Source organism: Periplaneta americana, chromosome 3 (genome assembly GCF_040183065.1).
Source record: "Periplaneta americana isolate PAMFEO1 chromosome 3, P.americana_PAMFEO1_priV1, whole genome shotgun sequence".
Taxonomy (NCBI): domain Eukaryota; kingdom Metazoa; phylum Arthropoda; class Insecta; order Blattodea; family Blattidae; genus Periplaneta; species Periplaneta americana.
Genome location: NC_091119.1, coordinates 151,041,021 through 151,068,292, shown reverse-complemented (window position 1 = coordinate 151,068,292; position 27,272 = coordinate 151,041,021). Strand labels below are relative to the sequence as shown.

Below are 27,272 nucleotides of genomic sequence, written 5' to 3'. Positions count from 1 at the left end.
GTATTTTTATTGTGATTGAATGGAAGAGAATGGGCTTATGGGCTTAACTCTGCTAGTACCAGTAAAAATAAATCAAATAAATAAATGAAGAAATAATTTAAATTGTAGAAAATGTCATTGTAGAACCAATCTTTATCGCTATAATGCATTTTCAATAGTCTTCGAGGTCTAATTTTGAATCATGAATAGAACATCAACTGCAACGCATACAAGATGCAAGTGTTCTCTCAAAAATACTACACTTGACTGTACTGCACTCCATAACCAGATCACCAGTACTCTACCCATCCTAGACATGCAATCAGTGAGCTCTCTCATTGGTTACCCATCTCTTCCAACCCCCACCCCTCCACGACGAGGCAAGGCAGTAGTAATTTGCATGTTTTCCGCATTTAAAGTTGATGTGGGTGAATAGTAAGTTCATGTCCAGGATTTCTTGCCCCTGAAGAACTTAACAGCGGGACACCGGTGATGTAGGCTGCATGGCGATTATCTTCCACTTCAGGTGACGTAAAATATCATGTTAAACTGGGAAATATTAATGAAAATTGAGATTCGAACCCACGACCATTTCTTCCATAAAGCATTAAACTTGAGCCTCAATCAGCATACGTAAAGCTTCATATGGACAGAGTGTAAGGGGTATAAGTGCCGTCCTTTTCACAGTCGTCGGGGACGGTCTACAGCAGGTATGCTCATTCTCTGACTCCCGATTACGTTCTGTAATCACAACCTTCCAATGTAGAGCGTGCTGTTCCTCGTTCGAAGCTCGACGGATGACTGCAGAAAGTAGTTCAAGTACTTAATAAACGCGAGACAACGATACAGTCAAAACCTTCTGTAAACAAACGATCATTCCGTACAGTGTGGGAGGAAGACTATTTTTGTTGTGTGCATTCGGTGAAAACGTCAAGTGTTTACTATATTGTAAGGTACTGTCAGGAATACTACTGAGCAACATAAAACTACATTATAGGCTCTGCTACCCGAACATGGCGAAGTGACAGAGAAGCTGATTTCTGTAATATAGTCTATTTTCATATACCAACGTTATTATTCAAATCTAATCTTTCAGGTAAAGCTTCCTGTAAAGCAGATTTGAATAATTTCAAGGGAAAAATTGTTCCGGGCCGGGTATCGATCCCGGGACCTCTGGTTGAACGTACCAGCGCTCTGCCAACTGAGCTACCCGGGAACTCTACCCGACACCGTCTCAACACTTCCCTTTATATCCACACAACTCGCGTGGGCTGACGAAACGCCAGAGACCCACATCGAATGCACACAGACTCTGTGTGACTTGAAATTGTGGTTTCCTGTAAACGTACACAGTGACGTATATATTATGCAAATCTAATCTTTCAGGTAAAGCTTTCTGTAAAGCAGATTTGAATAATTTCAAGGGAATACGTCAATACGTCACTGTCGAACAATTCAGAGTCTATGTTTTGGAGCAAGTTAGGCTATGTAGTATGTTGGGAATTAGCTAAGGCACTAAAACCCTTCATGGATGGTGAACTTGTAAAGAGATGTATGGTGCCTGAACAAAATATAGTTAATTATGTCTCTGTACTGCAACAGCTCAAATGTGAATTCACAGAACATAGATTTAATGATTTTAGAGGTATGGAGAGTGATATTAGTCTTTTTGTTAATCTTTCCATACTAAATTTAGTACAATCCGTGAGAGTGCAGTTCCAGAACGAGTTAATTGATTTACTAAGTAACGTAGAATTCAGAACTAAATGCAGAGAATATGACTTGACAAACATAGAATTATTAAAAAATGAATAAAACGAAATATCCCAAGATGAGCTTATTCGCTGCCACTATGTTGGCTATCTTCGCCTCGACATACTTGTGCGAACAATTATTATTTTCGAGAATGAAGGTTGCTAAATCCAAACATAGATCCCGATTAACAGATGAGCATCTTTGGCGCATTGCAGTAAATTCGTTGGAAATAGATTCCCGATTACTTGCAGAAAAGAATGCAGATGTTGAATAGACCGCAATGAAGACTATATGGTGGAATATGAAAATGATATTATCTATGATATTATTATATCATAACTATATTAAATATAATAAATAATAATAACTGAATATTACAGTGTATACTCTTTCCTTTTTCAAATTTCCCGGTCGGGGCAAGTTACCTGGTTGAGGTTTTTTCCGGGGTTTTCCCTTAACCCAATACGAGCAAATGCTGGGTAACTTTCGGTGGTGGACCCCGGACTCATTTCACCGGCATTATCACCTTCATTTCGTTCAGACGCTAAATAACCTAGATGTTGAAAAAGCGTCGTAAAATAACCCATTAAAAAAATTCAAATTCAGTTCATTATCCGTATTTGTAAGAGTGTAAGAACTATGCTACGGGCGGTGCTGCAATGTACAATGAAATGTAGTTGCGGAGCCCAGTCCGTACACTGTGTGTGTTATGCAGTGCAGCATCATCCGTGTAATCGGTGCTTTTACAATTTTGAGCATACCTGGTCTATAGGATCAAAAAATGTTCATACAACATAGGGTTAAAACTTAATAATTTTCCCAGAATTTTTTTTTTCCTTATTTTATTTGCGTTATACTGCTTTAATAAAATTACGAAAACAGTTACATCAGCAGGTATATCTAGCAAAGAGTTAATATTAGTTTAAATACATATTTGTGTGTTCTATTACGTTTTCATGAAATTAAATGATAATGCACGCTTAAATTTGTTAATATTCTGGCGTAAGAGACGTGGCAACATGTTCAGCAGGATTCATGCAGCTGACATACAGCTCAGCTGAGTTCAAACTCCCTGTCCATAGGTCTCCTGTCGAGCGCATGGCAGTTCCCAGTACAACTTGCAATACCATTCACAGTTCAGGAATATCATATTATGTTATTAATTTATGGAGAAAGTCGTCGTAATTCAAGTGCTGCAAGAAGGATGTACCGTCAATGTTTTCCTCACAGTTACCTAATCGGCGAACTTTTGTAGCAGTTTCTCAACGATTATTAGAAACTGGGAGTTTTTTTTACCCCGTTTCGACAATCACACGGCCAGAAAATTCTTTAAAAATGATACTGCTTTACGAAAGCGGGGGAGATTAAAATGTTGCATTAGAAAAAAGTTCGTGTGATTTTGTGCAGTAAACCATTATTGCTTTTTTTTAGACGTACAATTAAAAATGGAGCAATATTGTTAAATAAAATTGAAATTCACCATTATGTTCTAATAATGAGATTGAAAGTTTGTATTTGCTGCTCGTTTTATGTAAACAACAGTTTTCCTGGACCGCCCCTGCATTAGAACAAAGCATCTGTTTTGTACCGGTAGGCCTATGTCTGTACCCACTTGAGTTGTACTGTGCACTTGTAAACCCCTCCACCCCATCCAGCAACGTTGTCAAACGTCTAATAATGTAAACTTTAATAATTAGTTAAATATTGCAATTAGAAAAAAATTGTAAGGACATTTTTCTTCCTTATGACATGGATAATCATGAGTTAAAATAATGGCACTTATACCCCTTACACCTGTATAATATACTCGTATAATATATTTTACACATTTACAACTCTTCTAAAGTCACATTGTCCACACCTGTGGAGTAACGGTCAGTGCGTCTGGCCGCGAAAGCAGGTGGCCCGGGTTCGATTCCCGGTCGGGGAAAGTTACCTTGTTGAGGTTTTTTCCGGGATTTTCCCTCAACCCAATATGAGAAAATGCTGGGTAACTTTCGGTGCTGGACCTCGGACTCATTTCACAAGTATTATCACCTTCATCTCATTCAGACGCTAAATAACTTAAGATGTTGATAAAGCGTCGTAAAATAACCTACTAACTAACTAAAGTCACATTAATACATAATTTAATAGAACAGCCTTCCGGTTCGGTGGTAGCGAATGTGGTTATCAAATGGAGCAAAAAGTTCATGTACTTTCCTTTTTTTTTTTTTTTTTTTTTTTTTTTTTTTTTTTTTTTTTCAGGATCATATAGCTATAGCTTATGTTGAAGAATTATCATGAGTAATAGCGGAGGGCAAAAGACCTTTGGGGAGGCCGAGACGTAGATGGGAAGATAATATTAAAATGGATTTGAGGGAGGTAGAATATGATGGTAGAGACTGGATTAATCTTGCTTAGGATAGGGACCAATGGCGGGCTTATGTGAGGGCGGCAATGAACCTCCGGGTTCCTTAAAAGCCAGTAAGTAAGTAAGTAAGTAATAGCGTAATGTCTTCCGCGCTCGAGAGAATTTATATTTACGTTTTATTAAACTGCGAATTGGCACTTGCCAGGTGGCAGTATCACATAATCTAATACAAAAGCCGTTTACATACATAGATTTTGCAACAGTGATTATGATATTAATAATAATAATCTTCTTCTTCTTTATCTCAGTTTAACCTCTCCCTTTTAGGTGCATTTACACGACCCACGCCACCGGGGCCTTACAGGGCCGCGACCTGTCGGGAGAGGAATTAATCTATGGATCACATACATACTTTTTTGACCACACAAATACATGGAGGGCCTCCCCGGACGAGGGATCAGCTCAGTGCCAGGGCCACCTCCGATACAACACAACATTTAAGACATTACACAGCATTCACTCACACATATGAAAGGATTAAGGGAAGGATCGCCGTCCATGGCCGGACTTTCAAGAGGAAACTGAGGAAACCATGAAAAACCTCAGGATTGCCGGCTCCTGGGATCGAACCCCGGACCTCCCGAATGCGAGGCCAGTCCTCTACCACGCCGCTAGCCCGCTAATAATAATAATAATAATAATAATAATAATAATAATAGTAATAATAATAATAATGTGAGATTAATAACGCAAGGAGATTAACAATAAGATAAGTATTGGAAGCACTATTAAAAGTAGGCCTAAGGCTAATTTGTCAACTTAATTATATACCAACTCAATTATCACCAATTTGTCCAAAATAAATTAAGACCTCACGAATGAGACTATTCGCAAAAAAAAAAAAAAAATAAAGAATTATTCAATTAAATAAAGGTAATAAACATGTTATTTATTTACACCGTATAATATTTCATTTGAATTCGTGAAATAATAACTGAAAAAATATATATATTCATATTTACAAATAAAATTAGAATCATATTATAGCATTGTCTACTCAAACTACGACGCATATTACAGCATGAAATGGGAAAATTGTCAGCGGGGCTGAAGGCAGTGTTTGGTAACCCATCGAGTGTATAGTAATATGATGTTGCGATACGCATATTGTACAACATTTTATCCACTTTCAATTGTCACTATTAATGAGAATTCACTACATATTATAACTCTTTCACCTGTCACAGATTCGTATATGCAAGGCATAGCGTGAGTGTACACTAGCGTGAAACTTTCGTAATGTCACCAAAGTTATGTTGGTATTACAAGGGAGACAGTTGATGGTGTGGAAGCGGACTATGAGGAACAAACTCAACGTTGATAATTTTGCATCACTATAAATAAAAGTAGGCCTATTCCAAATGCCAAGGAGAGTATTAACTTTATAGCTTCGACATCAGGACTCACTTTAGTAAATTGCAAACAAATTGTAGTTAATGTGTACAATAAATAGATTACTTTCATACATTCTATATCAGCGTGTGCTTCATTTTATCGCACTAGTGTTGTAAAGTATCTCGGCAGATAAAGAAATCAATAAATTTAATTTAATACGGTATTTGGTTCATAAAACCAGTATTTTCCTGATTATTAAAACTTAATGACGAATATACTTGTCTTACATTTTTCTTCATTTCGGTCTATGGGCGGTATTCGAAAATATCTAACAGAAGGAAGATTGCCAGGACGTAAGTACTCTTGCTATTGACTATTACAATTTGAAAACGTGAAGAACATTAGACTAGTGTCGTGCTGATTCCAAAGTCTCGTGCTTGTGTAGTTCGAGTATGCAAATTTGAAACTGAGTTAGTAGGCCTATAAATAACGGGTGTCTTGAAAATGACACAATTTTTCATTATACGAATGTTTTATGTACTTCGTAGCAGTCCAGTTGTTAATCTTGTTGTTAATGATAGATATTTGTAGTTTATTTTCTTAAGCTGTTACAGGAAATGAAATCATACTACTGCGTTCCAAATAAGATGAACTATCTTTCTCTGCATTACGCACAAAATGCATAAGTAGTCGCAAAGTCTAACGTACGTGACTTCAGTTATGATTTGTTAGATACATGTACTGTATTATTATTGTACGAAATTTCATGATTTAGGGCTCATATATTTTAATCAGTTGAATTTTTTTCTGCTTTTTACAAACAACGGTGTTAAAAATTGGGAACAACTGGATAATACGAACTGTACAGCAGCGCCAATTACATTCACCACTAGTGGCCGGACCCAATCAAATTTCTGCACATATAAAGAATAAAAATAAAATTCTTGCAATCATTTCTCATCATAATACACTGCTCTCTTAAACTGACTGAGCATAGTGGGACTCCAATCAATGGCTTTCCCAAAACACTCTATTAAATGTCTCATATAAACAATTTTTATCTCGAAAAGGAAGCAAAAGCAAGCAAAATTGTATTAAACCTTTTTTGTTTGAAATATCTCAAAGAATAATCCGCTGAAATTAATGACAGTACTTACGGTTCATTCTGTATCTTATATATATATATATATATATATATATATATATATATAATTTGAAATGGTAATGGAAATTATGGGAAAACGGCTGAACGAATTTTAATGAATGACCAGTCATTTTGAAGCTTGACATCCAAAGATTTTCAGAAAAATAGTAACATTCAATGAAGCGTTAGTTTTCCTACATATTTGTCCTATTTTCCAAAATCGATCTTTCGTCAATTTTGAGAACTAATTGCATTTCAGAATAAAACAAAACACACACTACAATAAACAATAGGCTATTACACGAAGGCCACGACCTGCAGAATTGCTGACATATTTAGAGTTAAAATTCAATTCGTTATTAAAAACTTCAAGACTTTCTAAAAATAATAAAAAATAATTTACAGGTCTGATTCTGCTATATTGGTGATATGAAAGTGAAACGTTTTGGGGTTACATACGTAAGTAGCTGTAGGGAATATCTTAAATTAGATCTTCATTTATGTATATATATATATATATATATATATATATATATATATATATATATATATAACTACAAAACTTACTTAAGATAATAATATTATTATTAAAAATCAAATATTTTAATAGTTATTAGTCAAGTAGGGCTGGGTCTCTTTCATATACTTAATGGCGGTGTGGTGTAGACACTTATATGCGTTATTCTCTTCAGTATTGGCTCGAAAGAGCGCAAAAATTAGTTCCTAAGGAAAATCAAAAGATATTACTTACTGATAAAATAAGAGGCCTACAAAATTTTGTAATCTCCCGATCATTTCAACAAGAACTCTTAGTAGGATAAAATGATTTTACCCTCTACATTTCAAGCTCTACATGTTGCAGCTATACCAAGATGCTATGTCAGTTGTTCGAAAGCATAGCAAATCTGACTTTTTTTTTTTTTAACTTTCACCTACAATCCACAATGACCTGAAATGCTATTGCTTTACTCGCACATGAAAAACCCACTGATCATCCTGACATTGTTACTTGCGTTTTCGCGTTGAAACTCAAAAACTGAAGGTGGATAAGTTCAAGAAAAAGTATTTGGCATTAAAAAACCATTCAGAGGGAGTACGTTTCATTAACATGGAAGCAAATAACTTTCAAAATGTCTGGTATTCTTCATTGAAAATAAATCTGAAAAATTTTTATTTGAACATCTAATGAACTTAGTTTGCAGCATTTGCTACACAAGCCACTATAACCCTTGAAAACACTGTACAGCAGAGCTTTAAAAATAGCGTCGCAGTAGTTTATAAGGGAATAAATGCGCATTAAATTTTATGTAATATATTTTTTCACATATCGAAAGTATATTTTAAGCAACAAAAAATTGTTTAAAGTTCATTGATCTTTCACCATATTAAAAATATCCTCTTCCTTTAAAGATTTGCCTCCATTTCAGACGTTGAATTTCTGACATCATCAGGCTAACAGGAGGCAGGAAGATCGTATGAGTAGTTGACCATATCCGGAGGTGTTATAAACTAACCACAACATTTAATGTGTTATATTTTTCATGAGGAAGTGTTAAATATAGTATAGTACAAATGTTACTCACTCACCTTTAATACAAAATATTGGCAGGCCTCGTGCGTCTTGAATTTCAAATAGGAATCTGTTTTACTTTAACGGCCGAGCGTGCTCTCTTGATAGACAGTTTACGAAATTGAAGTGGTATTACATTAATTTGTTAATCATTCGTAACTCCTGCTTCCAGCCATGATTAAAATTCTCTGATAAACATACACACCGCCTTTCCTCCTTGGCCGGTATAATGGATTGAAAAATCCTAGGACACGAACGCCAGGACCAGTATGATCGGGACGTTGGAGGTATTTTCTTCTTCTGAGCTCTGAAATATCTTGTGAGACGTTAAAATTGAATGCAAACTTAAGCATGTTAACAAGTTAAAAAAACAAAAGATTGCCATATTGTAATAATGAAAGGGGAGGGGAAATATGTGAAGCGAATGTATGTGAAGAGTAAATAAAATGCTAATTCTATAGACACGAAAGGCTGGCGAAACAGCTCGAAAGGCCAGCCGGCACTGCACTTGGTGAAGGTTAAGAGTACTTGTATTATTGCAATAGTTCTGGCTGCCCTTTGTTATTTTAAGCGTTACATACAGGTTTAATGTCTTGCTTTTATTTTCCAACTACACGTTCTTCTTTTTTCTCCTCCCTTGAAATTCTATTATTTTTCTTTCAGACTGAGACCTTTGTCCTTTTTTTATGTAATAATTGTAGAAATTACCCACTCCAGTGAGCAGATATTCTGATTGTGTGGTCATAATTTAGACTAAACCAAATAGGCTGGGAAATCACAAGACTAAAACAAAGGAAGGTAAGAACACGTAAGTGTAAAGGAAAAAAGATTGTAGGCCTAGGTTGGTTTAAATGCGCTGCTTTTTCTTCTCCTGGTCTTCGCCTTGTTCTCCTTGCCTTTGCCTTGTTCTTCTTGTTTTCGCCTTGTTCTCATTGCCTTTGCCTTGTTCTTCTTGTTTTCGCCTTGTTCTCATTGCCTTTGTCTTGTTCTTCTTATTTTCGCCTTGTTCTCCTTGCCTTTGCCTTGTTCTTCTTGTTTTCGCCTTGTTCTCCTTGCCTTTGCCTTGTTCTTCTTGTTTTCGCCTTGTTCTCCTTGAATTTGCCGTGTTCTTCTTGTTTTCGCCTTGTTCTCCTTGTCTTTGCCTTGTTCTTCTTGTTTTCGCCTTGTTCTCCTTGTCTTTGCCTTGTTCTCCTTGTCTTTGCCTTGTTCTCCTTGTCTTTGCCTTGTTCTTCTTGTTTTCGCCTTGTTCTCCTTGTCTTTGCCTTGTTCTTCTTGTTTTCGCCTTGTTCTCCTTGCCTTTGCCTTGTTCTTCTTATTTTCGCCTTGTTCTCATTGCCTTTGCCTTGTTCTTCTTATTTTCCCTTTGTTCTCATTGTCTTTGCCTTGTTCTTCTTGTTTTCGCCTTGTTCTCCTTGTCTTTGCCTTGTTCTTCTTGTTTTCGCCTTGTTCTCCTTGTCTTTGCCTTGTTCTTCTTGTTTTCGCCTTGTTCTCCTTGCCTTTGCCTTGTTCTTCTTGTTTTCGCCTTGTTCTCCTTGAATTTGCCGTGTTCTTCTTGTTTTCGCCTTGTTCTCATTGCCTTTGCCTTGTTCTTCTTATTTTCCCTTTGTTCTCATTGTCTTTGCCTTGTTCTTCTTGTTTTCGCCTTGTTCTCCTTGTCTTTGCCTTGTTCTTCTTGTTTTCGCCTTGTTCTCCTTGTCTTTGCCTTGTTCTTCTTGTTTTCGCCTTGTTCTCATTGCCTTTGCCTTGTTCTTCTTATTTTCCCTTTGTTCTCATTGTCTTTGCCTTGTTCTTCTTGTTTTCGCCTTGTTCTCCTTGTCTTTGCCTTGTTCTTATTGTTTTCACCTTGTTCTCCTTGTCTTTGCCTTGTTCTTCTTGTTTTCGCCTTGTTCTCATTGCCTTTGCCTTGTTCTTCTTATTTTCCCTTTGTTCTCATTGTCTTTGCCTTGTTCTTCTTGTTTTCGCCTTGTTCTCCTTGTCTTTGCCTTGTTCTTCTTGTTTTCGCCTTGTTCTCCTTGTCTTTGCCTTGTTCTTCTTGTTTTCGCCTTGTACTCCTTGTCTTTGCCTTGTTCTTCTTGTTTTCGCCTTGTTCTCCTTGTCTTTGCCTTGTTCTTCTTGTTTTCGCCTTGTTCTCCTTGCCTTTGCCTTGTTCTTCTTGTTTTCGCCTTGTTCTTCTTGTTATCGCCTTGTTATCCTTGCCTTTGCCTTGTTATTCTTGTTTTCGCCTTGTTCTCCTTGCCGTTGCCTTGTTCTTCTTGTTTTCGCCTTGTTCTTCTTGTTATCGCCTTGTTCTCCTTGCCTTTGCCTTGTTCTTCTTGTTTTCGCCTTGTTTTCCTTGTCTTTGCCTTGTTCTTCTTGTTTTCGCCTTGTTCTCCTTGCCTTTGCCTTGTTCTTCTTGTTTTCGCCTTGTTCTCCTTGAATATGCCGTGTTCTTCTTGTTTTCGCCTTGTTCTCATTGCCTTTGCCTTGTTCTTCTTATTTTCGCTTTGTTCTCCTTGTCTTTGCCTTCTTCTTGTCTTCGCCTTGTTCTCCTTGTCTTTGCCTTGTTCTTCTTGTTATCGCCTTGTTCTATTGCCTTTGCCGTGTTCTTCTTATTTTCGCCTTGATCTCCTTGCCTTTGCCTTGTTCTTCTTGTTTTCGCCTTGTTCTCCTTGTCTTTGCCTTGTTCTCCCTGTCTTTGCCTTGTTCTCCTTGTTTTCGCCTTGATCTCCTTGCCTTTGCCTTGTTCTTCTTGTTTTCGCCTTGATCTCCTTGTCTTTGCCTTGTTCTTCTTGTTTTCGCCTTGTTCTCCTTGTCTTTGCCTTGTTCTCCTTGTCTTTGCCTTGTTCTCCTTGTCTTTGCCTTGTTCTTCTTGTTTTCGCCTTGATCTCCTTACCTTTGCCTTGTTCTTCTTGTTTTCGCCTTGTTCTCCTTGTCTTTGCCTTGTTCTTGTTTTTGCCTTGATCTCTTTGCCTTTGCCTTGTTCTTCTTGTTTTCGCCTTGATCTCCTTGTCTTTGCCTTGTTCTTCTTGTTTTTGCCTTGTTCTACTTGTGTTTGCCTTGTTCTTTTTGTTTTCGCCTTGATCTCCTGGTCTCGCATTGATCTCCTTGTTCTTGTCTTCGCCTTGTTCTCCTGGTCTTCGCTGTCTTCGCCTTGTTATCCTTATATTCCTTTTCTTTTTCTGTCTTTCCCTTGTTTTCTTAGCATTCCCGTGTTCACATTGTATTCTACTTGTTTTCATGGTCTTCCCGTTGTCCTTCTATTCTCTTTGTTTCGTTTCTCGTATCATCCACACGTAGTTCTACGTAAAGATATGCAACATTGTAAAGTATGCATCTGTCGATGGGTGATCGCACCCTCGTGTGGTTCCACGTAAAGTTATGCAGCATATTAAAGTTATGCACCTGTCGACAGGAGATCGCACCCACAAGTAGTTCAACGTGAAGGTGTGTGTCGTAGTAAAGCTATGTACCAATCGATTCCAGTACCTACATGAGCTGAACTATCAGACGTACCTTTAAAAACAAATTTAGAAAAGACAATCAGTTAGTTAAAATTCTGCACAGCAATGGTGACACCATTGTTAACATATGGCTGTGAAACTTGAGTACTGAATAGAGCACAAGAGAGGAAAATAGAAATGCCGATAAGAAATATTTGAAATATGTAGCCTAATATAATAGAATGGACGACGTCAGACGCCTTACAGTACGAAAGGAACTATTTTTTTTTCCATTTAAATGACCTGACATCACTATAGAAAATAACTGCGACCTATGCAGCTAGGGGGAACGAGATATAGGTCGATCAAAAAGAAGATGGGGGGACGATTTAGATTCCTTGTGAACGAAACGGATGGCAGGGTTCATCCATAACGATGATGATTACCATGATGATGAAACGGGGGAGAAAGAGTGGAATGAAATGGAAAATGTTGGTAGATTCGAATTTGTAATACCGAAGTAAAAGAGAAAACATCATGAAACGTCCTCGTCCTCCGATGTTATCGACTACAAGAAGCCATTACTTCAATCTGCGCTGGAATTCGAACTCTAGTTTTTGGAACGACAGACCTGAGCTATAGCACTCAACTACAGGAGGGGTCATCTAGGCCCTACGTGAATAAAATTGTGTTATATTCTTTGATTTCTGTAGTCAGACTACTTGCACAGCCCAGCTCATCTTCCTGTCACATATTGCAGACTACTATATATTCTACGTAATTTCCTGATGAGTGGCCTTTAGAGACGCGTGATGGAAACCTAAGACCAGAGTATGAGATTGTAAGGTCACCCACATCACCTACACTGCGAGATATTGTCAAGGCCTTCAACAGAGACGAAATTTATTGTAGGCCTAAGCGGTTTTCGTATTAACATAAAATATCTACTCTTTTATAGCTGTTGGCGTTGTCACAATCATATGCTGTATCCGAGATATATCCACTTCCTTTTTCTAACTCGTCCGTGAAGGACGGATTGCGATAATGAAAGAAATGTATTTCTTAAGAAGTAATTTTATTGAAAAATTGTAATTATTATTTCATACAATTTCAGACACTTAAAACTACCAAATTAAATTTCTCCAGTAGGTTATTACGAGTAAAGAGTGGTCCACAATAAACCGGAAACGGAAACGAGAACGAGAACGGAAATATTGTTAAAATAAATGTATTTAAATGGGAGCTTTCACAATTAACGAGAAGCTTGCCGGAGCCTGGGAACGGGAACGTGAAAGTTAATTGTGAATGCTCACATTTAAATACATTTATTTTAACAATATTTTCGTTCTCGTTCTCGTCGTTTCCGTTCCCGGTTTATTGTGGACCAGCCTTAACTTGATATCGACGAACTGTTTTCACTAGATCTGAGGGCACAAATCTAGTGTTTAGAAAATAGAATATTATTGAGAAAAATGATATTTTGAGCTCAAACTTTACTTTTTAATGGAACAATAACCATAAGTGTAGTAGAAATTTAGCTAAATAAAATTAGAATAATAATGGCGTTTACCGCATGGTTTTATAATACAAGTAGATAATTGAATATAGGTAATAAACAATGAAATACCTGCATGATACAAGAAAAAGAATAAGAGGACGTGGTGAAATTATTTTGCTTACTGCAATAACAATAGTAAGTGATGATGATGGTGATGGTGATGGTGATGGTGATGGTGATGGTGATGACGATGTTATGTTTTTGTTTTATTTACTGCTCGTTTTTTTATTGGAGTAACTTAAGGTGTGTGAATATTTACAAAAAAGATACTCAAAAACCTGAGCTTATTTACATGTGTCAATTATTACATCTGAATCAAACAAAATATAGGCTAACCTAGGAACATACCCACAGCTTTCTATCGTTATTGTTACTGCAGTAAACAAAATAGCATCATCACTTTCCTTCTTTTTCTTGTAGTATACAGGTATTTCTCATGAAGGATAAAAGATTAATAGCGACATTTCCTTAACCATTTGCATTAGAAACATGCATAATAATTTTCTAATTTTATTTAGTGTAATTTCTGCTACACTTACGGTTATTATTCCATTAAAAATGAAACTTTGTGCTCAAAACGCTCTTTCTTATGATTCATATTCATTCTTAATAGGCTAGATTTTAAGAGCTCTTATGTGCCCTTAAATCTAGCGAAAAGAGCTCGTCGATGTCAGTAATAGTGCAGAAGATAAAGCTGGTAGTTTTAAATGCCTCACTCGGTTATTAGTAGGGCTCAGAAGTTGATGACCTAAAATTCACATAAAAATTACCTATAAAATGACCTTAAATTTCTGAAAATATGACATTAAAATTTAAACAATGACCATGATTATAACGGTAGAATATTAAAAAAATAATAATATACTTTCATCTATGGAAAATACATTGTCACTAAAGTCAGTCACTAACTGTCGCAAAAAAACTTTGTCTGCTTTGTTTTCCTTTTGGCATTTTTACATCTTCACTTGTGAGATACAATATGCTGACTGCGGACACTGCGGCTGCAGTATTTGTTCTGTTGCATTGAATGGGAGGAAGCAAGTAACACACGTGATCAGGAGTCAATGCTGATGCAACCATAAAGAAAATTCCTCTAAGACACAATCGAATTGCGTAAGAAATCTGCAGTAGATTCTCGAATATAGACTGCGACTACAGCGTAAAAAAAAATCCGTTCATAAGGAGAAAAGGGCAAAAATGCAACAAAAAGTAGAACATTTCCTAAAATGACCAATAGACAATAAAAGACCGAAAAATGCAAAATACTGTAATGCAAAATAAAAGTAGGCTATATTTGTTAGTGTTGAAGTGAAACGCGTTTGTATTGCAACCTACATTGTCTGTGATGTCTCAGAAAAAAAGATGACATTTCATCAACTTCCGAACCCTAGTTATTAGACTCCTAAAATCTTAAAACATCTGCGTGAACTGGTGTAGAGATCTTGTGTACAGATTTCCTTAATACCTACTAAGGTAGAGATAGAGACGCTTGTCAGATGGGACATGCATTTATGCAGTATCCATTAGCTGTTGAGCCCAAGTAGGCTTTTTGTGCATTCGTTATGAGATGAGTTCCGTGCCAGTTGTGCTGCTCGGCTAAGCTGACTTCTCCATCTGCATAATGATCTTTAATTTATTTCATACACATCGTTACTTACAGACACCAAAACACATACAGTCACATTGCCACTAAATGTTCCACGTAATTATGGGGATTTTACTATGTTATTTCCATAGATTGTAAGTTGTTACTAACAGTAAGTCATCAAGATTAAGATGACTCAGTGAACCTACCTTATGCCCTGTAATTATTCAGCTGCGGTGCTCAAGTCCTCCATGCTGAGGTAACTGCAACTGTTTTCTTTCTTCACAGTCAAATTTGATTGGCAATTGAAAATCAGTGCGCGGGGGGCAAGGTGAGGAGTTGGACATGGATTCATTCATGTTACTGCTTCGTAAATCACTTTTTTGTTAAAGTTGTAAATGTGGCCCTTAGATCTATTTTATTTTTAGTAGAGCATTTCTTAGAAATTAATCTGGTTATTTAACACTAAATGAGTTTATCAAAGTCGAGGCTTAATTAAATCGCTTTCTCGCACCTGAAAACAGTAGATTCTCTCCATTATATCAAAATTCTTAGGCTTGTTTTGAAGATAAAATTTACAAAATGTACAAGAATTTCTCGTTGAACAATATTTGATTGACAACTGAAATTGGCGATTTACTGAAAATAAGATTTATCTATTTTGATTAATTTTTTACAAATGCTCATGTAACGAGATGAAATGGTATAGACAATAGGCCTATGACTCCAACAGTGTCTGTGTCAGAATAATTTTGTGATATTTATCAAGTTTTAGATCTACGTCTAATAAAAATTTCACCAAATACGAATTTTGTCCGAGCGAGGTGCTTCAGTGATAAACATTATAGGCCTACTTGCATTCGAGAGGTGCCTTGTTCAAATTCCAGAGTCGGCCAAGGTGATCGGTTTTGAGAGCTTTCATCCTTCATAAATAACTAAAAATAATGATTTCAAAAGACAAATTCCGGATTGGTTCCCACTTCTATATAATTAAAATAGAATGCTGATTCTCGATATTTGAATCGATAGTTGTGCATGGTGGCCTGTAGATGGCAGCAAAGTCGACACTCAATAGACCTATATATATCGACCATGTATCAGCAAAACACTGAACATCCTGCCTAAGGTTTTTCCGTGGTTTTCCTAAGGCGCTAAGACAAATGTCGGGATGAGCCCTAAAAGAAATGGGCCACGGACCTGCACTCTTGAATTTCCCTAATTACTCTAAATTAATTAACAATTACATCTCTCCCCCCTCTTCGTAATTGAGTCATCATATAGCCAAATAGACGATTCAACAAGGCTCATGACAACAATCACCTCCTACATAATAGCCAAATTGGCTAGTCTCTTATAAAGGGTGCGTCAGAAAGAACGGATGGATTTCAAACTATCAATACGCAACGAGGAGAGAGATATAGTGAGGGGGACCACGACTGTTGGGTCAGCCATAGAATGCAGTTTCAGTTGAGAACATGGTGTAGGTCTGGTGTACAACGTGCTTTCATCGTAGAGACATTTTTGAAAAATGAAGAGTCTGTGATCGCCACTCAGGACTCATTTCGACATCGGATGTCACGCTAGGATTCCAACTCGGAATACAATTTTGCGGTGGGTGGCTTCATTTCGTATCACAGGTTCAACATTAAAGAAGAAATCACCTGGACGAAATTCTATTGCACTGAGATTGTCCGAGGCTACGGTAAGATCTCGCGCCCTGCGACTTCTTTCTTTGGGACCATTTGAAGGCGTAAGTTTGTAAACATCGATCACATACACTGGACGAACTGAAGACAGCGATTCGTGAAGAAATCGTGGCAATTGTACCAGCTATGACTGTGAAAGTGATGGCGAACATCAGAAAACGCCTCGATGCCTGTATTGAAAGCCAAGGACATCATATGGATAATGTTGTTTTCCATAAATAAACTGCATGTATTGGTGAATATGTTGATAACAATAAATTTTTGATTTGATGAATCTTTACAATTTTCTTGCCATGTGAAATCCATCCGTTCTTTCTGACGCACCCTGTATATGAGACAACTCATCCTGCCTAAGGTATTCCGTGGTTTTCCTAAGGCGTAAGACAAATGTCGGGATGAGCCCTATAAGAAATGGGCCACGGACCTATATGCCCTTCCCCATATATATTCCCCTTTATTATAAACGACGTATGCCCTAGTTCAGGACCTATAAATTATCTATTAAATATACGAGGTCACTCAATTAGTCGCAATTTGAAAGGACAGGGACCTCTCAAATTGCAGATTTAGATTTCACGGCGCTTCTTCCGACAGCCTTCACATGCTTTGTCATCGAACAACAGATGACAGCATCTCGCCATCCTAACGGCAAACACCAGCCATCTCCTCCTCGCCCCGTTCCGTGATCACTTGATCAAATCTCAGTCCCCCTCGCGTATGTGGTACCTAAGAGGTTACGTCCAATTTCGGCTTCCCCTTCAAAATTTTCTAGAGCTCCTTCAGTGGAGCAGCGTAACCCGGAGTGAGACTAGTGGCCAACAGGCTTGGAGCTCACATATTTAGTTTTGTACAGCCCCCAACCCCTTGCAAGGACGCGTTTTGCGTACCTTTTAAATTTGTCCTCCCAATTCTCTTTCGATTTTTCAATTTTTTCGAGCAAAACACTATAAATGTCATATAGTGTATTTGGTATTATTCCCAGCAGATATTCACGATATGATCCAGCAGTCAGTGCGGCAAGAAGTAAAATCTAAAATAAAATTTTGGCTTAAATGCATGTGCATGAAGTACCTAGCTCAATAATTGTAGCAGTTGCGGAACTAAAGTAAAATAAGACATATCGTAACTTTACTTTTCCGAAATCGCAAATAAAGGCTACTCTCACAACTCGAAACAAATAATTTAAAAGCCAGATAGAATCACAATATTATTTAGAAAAAGGAGCATCTTCTGCGAACCTCTAGAAAAAGAACTAAGGAAGAGACTAGTGAAGTGCTTTGTGTGGAGTGTAGCATTGTATGGGGCAGAAACATTGACCTTACGACGAAATGAAGAGAAGCGAATAGAAGCATTTGAAATGTGATATGGAGAAGGATGGAGCGTGTGAAATGGACAGAGTAAGAAACGAAGCTGTGTTGGAAAGAGTGCATGAAGAAAGAGGAAAAGGAATTGGCTGGGTCACTGGTTGAGAAGAAACTGCCTACTGAAGGATGCACTGGAAGGAATGATGAACGAGAGAAGAGTTCGAGGCAGAAGAAGATATCAGATAATAGACGACATTAAGATATATGGATCATATGCGGCGACAAAGAGGAAGACAGAAAATAGGAAAGATTGGAAAAAGCTGGGTTTGCAGTGAAAGACCTGCCCTTGGGCAGAACACTATGAATGAATGAATGAATGAATGATAGAATCAGCTAGGAGCGATATTTTAAGATTAAGTGTTGAAAAAAGTAGGTGAGCCTAGGCCTACTGTTCAGAAAAGAGATAAAACAAGGTAGTATTTCGCTTTCACCCTAGTTCCTAGTTTACATAGGCTACATTAAATATTTCCCAAATGGGCAGGCTAATATATGAGAAACTCATTTTGTGGTCCACTAGTGCTTTTTAATATTCCTATCAATTCCTATCAGCTCCTATCAGTACCGATTTCTATATAAATAAGAAAATAATATAGGCTAATAAGATAACCGAAAAACTATTTTAAAAGAATTTCAACAAAATTAATTACATGCGTTTACTTAACCCAAGCAATTTATGAATAAAGTCAGTTATCTTACTAAAACTATTAATTACATGCGTTTACTTACCCCAAGCAATTTATAAATAAAGTCAGTTATCTTACTAAAACTATTTTTCTCTAACAATAAGAATTGGTGTCCACACCTGTGGAGTAAAGGTTAGCGCGTCTGGCCAGTCGGGGCAAGTTACCTGGTTGAGGTTTTTCCGGGGTTTTCCCTCAACCCAATATGAGCAAATGCCGGATAACTTCCGGTGCTGGACCTTCATCTCATTCAGACCTAAATAACCTAAGATGTTGATAAAGCGTCGTAAAACAACCTACTAAAAAAAAAAGAATTGGTTTCGGCTCCATTGAATTGGTAACCATGAAAGCTATCAATGAATCTAGCTAGTATAGGAAGGAAGCAACAATTATCGTAGGAGTAAATGCTGATTCAGTATTATGTGACTCAGTTTTCAGCGGAGAAGTTCGGTGGAATGATAGGCCTATAGGCCTATATGAATATTATAATGTAGCTTCCTTCTTCCTTTCTTGTGTGGTTTTCCTCGGAATTTCAGGAATAATATCGGTATAATATGCCTGCTTCCTTCACGTCTATATAATATGAATCGTCCACTCCTACAGACATGATAATAATACAGTTTCTAAGAACATTTCCTAATCATTTCTATTTTTCCCGTTGAGAAAAGTCAGACTAAGTTTACTGTAAATCGGTGTGGTCCAACCTTTTTTCACATGGAACATTTTGTTCACCTATAGGCCTAACGGAAAAATGTCCGTTACCAAATTATCTGTAATACGTCTACTCTACGCGCATCTTGCTCCTTACCGGGAGCGCTCCGATGCAACCTGGAATATAACATTGTTCCTTAGCGCCAGCGGCCGATGCAACCCGCAACATAACATAAATGATACAAAATAAAATAATAATTTATTTTATACACATCATAACCTCTGACTGAGGTTCTGTATGTCTATTATCAGGCAGTACATCTCACTTGACGATATATGTCAGAGGAAGAACATTTGTTTGTATGCATCTGAAGTCTGACTAGTGTAATATGTAGCTAGTAAGAAATATGTGCAATGGAGGGGGAAAGGAACCCTGCCTCCCTACCCCATTATCTCCTGGCCTAGTTGCTTCATGAGTGATACCTTGTTGGTGTCACTTGTGGGGTTCAGACCTGTCTTCGGACAGTTGACTAAACAACAAACTACAAATGCCTAAACCCAAATAATCACACAACCATCAACCACTTAAACTCTCCACGTAATCAGAGGGTTTCTACGAATCCCTGCCATATATATATATATATTTTATTCGAGGGTTAATCTTGATCGTTTAATGGAAGATACAGGTCGCCATGTAAATTTATAAAATGAATGCTTGCTAGGCATAAACCAATTATTGACAAACAGAGCAGTGAGTAGGCCTATTCCTGTATTAGGTCTACAAGTCTTAACATTCTGATAACAAACTACTAAACAATTAGAAACTAAACCCAAATCATCTGAACCGCGTGATAAGCTTCTGTGAAAAAAATTACCAGAAAAAGGAGGTGAAGAGCAGTGGCGTTTCGTGGTATCATTTATAGACTGTTGCAGTTAACTCATAACCAGGGAAAGGATTTATATGTAAATACATATTTACTTATAAAGCTAATATAATTTATATTTTGCATTATCTTTATGTTTCACAATGTGTAGGGTTGAAAAATCCTACTTTTATTTTCCATATTTTTCCATATTTTAGAGTTTAGTACATATTTTCGTTAATTTCCATATATTTTCCATATTTCATATAAAACAGTCCATATTATATTAGGTTTAACAATAAAACAAAACAAAATTCCATTAACTTTTAAAAATACATTTCAACAATAGAGATTTAAACACTTGTTCAGTAATCCCTTTAACATCAGAGTTATTTGAAAATTAGCAGTCCTATCAACAATGGGAAAGTAAGTTACAAAACTGTATTAATTTAATTTAAAATTTTTAACAGACTTCAGTTGTGCAGCTCAACAGTTAAATGCCAGTCAGAGTACACATAGGTTCAGTTTTGTAAATCATACTATAAAGACGGTAAATATGCCAAAAGTACGTCATTCAGTCAATTTAAAATCAAAACTAACAAGTTACATTTCAGAATTTAAAGAAGATGGTTTATCAACTGACAATAAAATATTATTTTGTAATTTGTGTCAGTGTGCAGTATCATCTACACAAAAGTTCCTGGTGCAACAACACATTACAACTAGTAAACATCAGGCCAACAAACAACTAAATTCCAAGCAGAGACAATTGTTTTTAACACAACCAACAACATCGAATGTAAGATCTGAGTTTAACATCGACCTGTGCCGTTCTCTCATCTCTGCTGATATTCCTCTCTACAAACTAAAGAATAAGGTCTTCAGGGAATTCCTTGAAAAATATACTCAACATACAATCCCGGATGAGTCAACACTTAGGAAGACGTATGCTCCATCCATCTACGATGAGACAATACAGAAGATAAGAGATGAAATTAAAGATAGTTCAATTTGGGTTTCCATTGATGAGACTCCCGACAAAGAAGGTAGACTTGTTGGTAATGTAGTTATCGGTTTGTTAAGTGAACAATATTCTGAACGAATTCTTTTACATTGTGATGTTCTAGAAAAGTGCAATAACAAAACTATAGTTAAACTGTTCAACGAAGCTATGGGTATCCTGTGGCCAAAGGGTATTATGTACGATAATGTGTTATTCTTTATTAGCGATGCTGCCCCTTATATGGTCAAAGCTGGACAAGCATTATCTGTTGTATATCCTAAATTGACTCATTTTACTTGTGTGGCGCATGCATTTCATCGTGTGGCAGAAGTGGTCAGAGACAATTTCCCTAAAGTAGATTTGTTGATTTCATCAGTGAAAAAAGTATTTCTCAAAGCTCCCAGTAGAGTTAACGTGTTGAAAGAAATGTACCCTGAAATTCCATTGCCACCAAAGCCAATTTTAACTAGCTGGGGTACATGGCTAGAAGCAGTTGAATATTATGCCGAACATATAGACTCTATTAACAATGTTCTCCTTGCATTGGACTCTGAAGATGCAGTCTCAATTGATACTGCGAAAACAGTTACCTGTGACATAAGTGTGAAGAATGACTTAGCTCACATTCAGCATACATTTTCATGCATCATAAAAACGCTCAAAAGTCTCCAAAATAGGCACCTTTCACTATCTGAAAGTTTTGAAATTATAAATAGTACTGTGGAACAACTGAATCGTGGTAGAGGTAAAGTTGCAGATGCAGTAAGAGCTAAGGTGGACACTGTACTTTCAAAAAACCCTGGATATGAAGAACTACAAAAGGTTGTTGCTGTGATGAGTGGTGAATCAACAGTGAAGATTAACTTGGACTTATCCCCAGCAGACATTGTGAAATTGAATTATGTACCAGTTACTTCTTGTGACGTCGAACGCTCTTTTAGTCAGTATAAATCTGTCCTCAGAGACAATAGAAGAAGATTCACTTTTCAGCACTTGAAAGAAATGTTTGTAACCTATTGTTATGGTAACAGACAATAAAAATTGTGTTTTGTTGAAACTACATTGGAAGATAAGGTACGTCCATTATATTTTTTGTTTAGTTTGATTAAAATGTACCAATATTTAACGTACATAGTCATTTTTTTATAATTTTAAGTCCATATTTAATTCCATATTTTGGTAAAAATCCATATTTAATTCCATATTTTGGTAAAAATAACTACATATATATTTACATATTTCATATATTTTTAGTCCATATAAATCCGTTCCCTGCTCATAACTATACATTTTAATTCTGAAAACGAACTTTAACCATGCAACACAGATTTAACCCTGATATAAAAAAGAAGTAACGAAATATGAGGAAGGAGTGTCCACATTAGGTCTACTACTTAATTATGAATAACATCACATAATCCATATATCTTAATGTCGTCTACCATCTGATATCTTCTTCTGCCCCGAACTCTTCTCCCATTCACCATTCCTTCCAGTGCATCCTTCAGTAGGCAGTTTCTTCTCAGCCAGTGACCCAACCAATTCCTTTTTCTCTTTCTGTTCAGTTTCAGTATCATTCTTTCTTCATGCACTTTTTCCAACACAGCTTCATTTCTTATTCTGTCTGTACACTTCACACGTTCATTCTTTTCCATATCCACACTTCAAATGCTTCTATTCGCTTCTCTTCACTTCGTCGTAATGTCCATGTTTCTATCCCATACAATGCCACACTCCACACAAAACACTTCACTAGACTCTCCCTTACTTCTTTTTCCAGAGGTCCGCAAAAGATGCTCCTTTTTCTATTAAAAGCTTCCTTGACCATTGCTTAACTCCTTTTGACTTCCTGCCTGCAGCTCATGTTACTGCTTATAGTACAGTAGTGGCAAAAAAAACCGGACCGACTCTTGTAGCTGATTTCAGAGCCTTGTTCACTCCAGAGCACTATAGACTGGTAACTAAGACTTTCGTGGTTCGAGTACTGCCTGGGAAGGAAACTTTTTTTGTTCCTTATTCAAATTTATTCTCAATACTTTTCGATTACTGGTAAAATTCATGTTCTGGGAATAATAAGTTAATTAAGTAGTAAAATATCGCTGCAAGTATTGGGAATAAATTTGAATAAGGAACAAAAAAAAGTTTCCCTCCCAGGCAGGATTCGAACCACGAAAGTCTTAGTTGCCAGTCTAGCGTGCCCTGGAGTGAACAAGGCTCTGAAATCAGCTACAAGGGTCGGTCCGGTTTTTTTTTTTTTTTTTTTGCCACTCCTGTACATCGCAAGTATTTGAAGCTGTTCGCTTGCTCTACTGCCTCATTTAGAATTCGCAAATTTACCTTCTTTATTTTTCTTGCGACAACCATGGTCTTCGTCTTGTTTGCATTTATCTTCATCCCATTCTGCTCACAGCTGTCATTTAGCTCCAGTAGCATATCCCTTAGTATCATCTCCTCTTCTGCTAACAACGCCATATCATCAGCAAATCGTATGCACTTTATTCTTCTTCCTCCTACTTTTATCCCTCCCATATTCTGAAAACAGTTCGTCACCAAATCCTCCAAGTAGATGTTGAACAGATGATAAAAGGCATCCTTGTCGTACTCCTCTCCCTATTTCACTTCCTTCAGACATTTCTTCTCCTATTCTGACTTTGACTCGTTGTTTCATATATACGTAGGTTACTGAACAGCCTCCTGTCTTTCGAATCCACACTTATTTTCTTCAGGATGTCCATCAGTTTTATTGCAATCCACTCTGTCAAATGCCCTTTCTAAATCCACAAACACTACATACACGTCTTTATTCTTCTCTAGGTATCTTTCGCCGATTGTTCGTAGTGGTCCAATTGCATCCCATGTACCTTTTCCTTTTCTGAAGCCAAACTGATCTTCTTCCAACTGCCCTTCCATCTTAGAATGTAAACGTCGATTCAGTATTCGCAGGAGAATCTTCGCCGAGTAAGATATCAGGCTGATAGTCCTGAATTCGTTACATTTCTTGGCATTATTTTTCTTCGGTATTGGCAGCAACACCGTCTCCATAAAATCTTCAGGCCATTCGCCTTTCCCATATTATATTTCGTTGCATAATGATAGAATTTGCTTCTTGTCTTCACCCAAGCATTTCACTAATTCAATGGTTATTCTATCAACTCCTGTTGCTTTCTTATTCTTTATTTGCCTAAGCGCTATTTCAACTTCTTCTCTTAAAATAGAAAAATTCATGTCGAAACCTGTCCTCAAAATTGTCTTACAGGTCCACACCTGTGGAGTAACGGTTAGCGCGTCTGGCCGCGAAACCAGGTGGCCCGGGTTCGATTCCCGGTCGGGGTTTTCCCTCAACCCAATATGAGCAAATGCTGGGTAACTTACGGTGTTGGACCCCAGACTCATATCACCCGCATTATCACCTTCATCTCACCTTTTAGAGTTAATATGGGCGGCCACATTGTTTTTGTTTGTCTATTGGATATCTAACAATTCCTTTGTCAGATTGTTAGAAATCTTAAGGCCCATTTCACTAACATAAGTCGTCTATTTAAGGTATGAAGGAAAAGAGGAACTCTTTATAAATGGTTAGGAATTGTTTTATGTGTAACATCTGTATTCGGCCTACATTAATAGAAAATAATAATGAAAGTAATTTGTGGAAGGGAAATTAGATTTCGTTTGCCATGAAAATGCTTACGTCATAACTGATAAAAAGACAATTGAACGAGTCTGTCCTTATACCGGGTGTTCATTTCAAAGTGTGTCATGACGTCACTGTTGTGAGTCAGCGATTTGAAGCGAGTTTCAGCTTTAATGTCGGAGAAGTTGCCTATCATTTAAGGCGTTCAATCTGAACTTGAGAACGTGTACGGTATAACTTGAACGTCGTAGCAACAGATGGCGATGTGTACGGCTGTGTGCTACCATAACCTCTTTCGAACTGTATTTTGCGCGGGCAAATCGTACGCAGGGTATTTGTTATCATCGGTAACGACAACATTCCACAACACAAATCAAATGCTCCGCGTCCATGTTGACCGTCGAAGTTAATGTCAATAAATACCTAAGTAATCGTCTTACCCCTCTTCCCATAAAGAAAAAAACTCATCTCAGTATGTGTTTCCAGACATTTCACATTCCTGCCACTACCGGCAATACCGTACGTATCGGTAAGTACTCTTCAGAATGAACGCCATACTTGCCAGGCAACTTCTCTGGCACATACGTAATGCGCCTTTGCGGAAGTGTAGGAAGATTGAATTCTCTAGGCTCATCGGCTAGCCACATGACGGCATACAGAGAGCCATGACACACTTTGAACTGAACACGCAGTATACAAGAGGAGCCGGCATATACAGTGTGTTTCGTACAAGTTGGACCCAATTCATTGGTGGACAAGAGGGACAAAAACATTGAAAAAAGTGCATATACACATTTATCCCATGTGTTCTTGTTGCCAAGTTAAAACAAACTGAGGTATCTCTCGACCTGTTAAATAAGTACGCCAGGGGTGACCTGAGCGTTCTCCATACCTAAATCAATTGAAATTTTACTTGTGAGATCACTTAGAAACATTGTTTATTCACAACTCATTCTCAACATTAAAATACTCTGTCAGCGTATTCAAAACGGCCGTCAACTCATCCGACAAACATCTGACATTTTTTTTTTTCAATAATAGGTACCGAAACCGCAGTCTACGACACGACAATTGCAGGCTCATATTCAGGTGATTACTCGACCACTTCCTGTAACGGTAAGCATCTCCACTTTACTGAAGCATAGAGAGCGCAATGGATATCCGGAGAATGTAGACAAGCCGCAGCCTCTACCTTCTACCTACGGACCAACCACACGGAGAGGTAGAGAGCATGTGGCCTTGCGTCACTGTTTACATTCTCTAGATATCCATTGCACCGAGTCTACAAACATGAGTATAACGTGGAAACAAGATCAAATGGGACAAATGTTTATATGGATATTTTGCATTGTTTTTGTGTCTCCGTTCACCGATGGAGTGGATTCCAAATGTTACGAAACACTCTATATACATAACCTATTTGCAAGAGTTTATTACAATCCTGGGGAGAGGGTTGCAGCATTAAGAAAAAATAATGTTATTCAGTTATGCTTTGACTTGCACGCGAAACAGACTCTTCACAATACATGCGTAACTATAGAAAGTTAATACAAGATTGGCACTACTCTCATTCAGATGAATAAATAACAGTAACATTTAAGTGATGTTCTCATCTGCTTATATACAGTAGGCATATATGTGCTAATATTGTTAATTGTCTGTGGCTCAAAAACAGTTCTTTACTTGTTCTCTTATTCTGTCTTAATGCATTATTATTATTATTATTATTATTATTATTATTATTATTATTATTATCATTATTATTATTATTAGGCCTATTATTATTATTTTACCCAAACCAGCTATAACGGCTGGGGGGGCTCATCGTGCTAACCACACGATACCTCCATTCTGGTTGGATGATCGTCCACCTCTGCTTCGGCATGTGGCCGTGAGGCCAGCAGTCGGCTTGCCCGTCTTGGCCTTTTGTGGGCTGTAGCGCTACGGATTATTATTATTATTAGTATTATTATTATTATTATTATTATTATTATTATTATTATTATTATTATTATTATTATTATTATTATTATTATTATTATTGGAGGATTGAGATGTTCATAGCTTATTTCATTTCGACACAAAAACGACAAAGAGTAGTGCTCTGCGAGCAGCATTTAACTAATTTTAGAGCAAACAAAAAACTTTTCTTGGACGATAGGTGACTGTGGATGAGGCATAGGTCCACCAGTATGACCCTAAAACCAAAATTCAAAGTATGGAGAGAAAACATTGAAGTTCACGGATTCCTAAAAAATAATTATCAGCAGGCAAGATTTTGCTCTCTGTTTTTTGGGATGCCGAAGATATTATTTTGACAGACTATTTACAGAACGGAGCCACAATAACAAGGTTTTTATTATGCAAATTTCATTGAAAAATTGCGGTATACTGTCAAGGAGAAACGTTATGGCAAGTTCAGGCGAGAGGTTCTTTTCCACAAGACAATGATCCAAGTCACAGGTCCTTAGTTGCAATGATTGCAATTTCAACAGCAGGATTTGAGTTGCTGGACCATTCATCCTATTCACCACATCTGGCACCCAGCAACTTCAGGCTATTCCCAAAATTCAAAGAACATCTGCGTGGGAAGAAAGTTTCACCCAGTCCGTAAAC

The 27,272-nt window shown here is 37.2% G+C and overlaps 2 protein-coding genes across 5 annotated transcripts in view; one reads left to right on the top strand and one right to left on the bottom strand.

Moving 5' to 3' along the window:
- LOC138696639 (transient receptor potential channel pyrexia-like) overlaps window positions 1–8,518 on the bottom strand; it is a 58,051-nt gene extending 49,533 nt beyond the window's left edge. For both annotated transcript variants that reach the window (XM_069821848.1, XM_069821845.1), the window contains exon 1: window positions 8,214–8,518. The gene's annotated coding sequence lies outside the window, so the exon portion shown is untranslated. The remainder of the gene's footprint in view (window positions 1–8,213) is intronic.
- LOC138696642 (serine/threonine-protein phosphatase CPPED1-like) overlaps window positions 382–27,272 on the top strand; it is a 48,859-nt gene continuing 21,968 nt past the window's right edge. For 2 of the 3 annotated variants that reach the window (XR_011331432.1, XM_069821851.1), the window contains exon 1: window positions 382–505. The gene's annotated coding sequence lies outside the window, so the exon portion shown is untranslated. The remainder of the gene's footprint in view (window positions 506–27,272) is intronic. The other variant, XM_069821854.1, reaches the window with a different exon arrangement.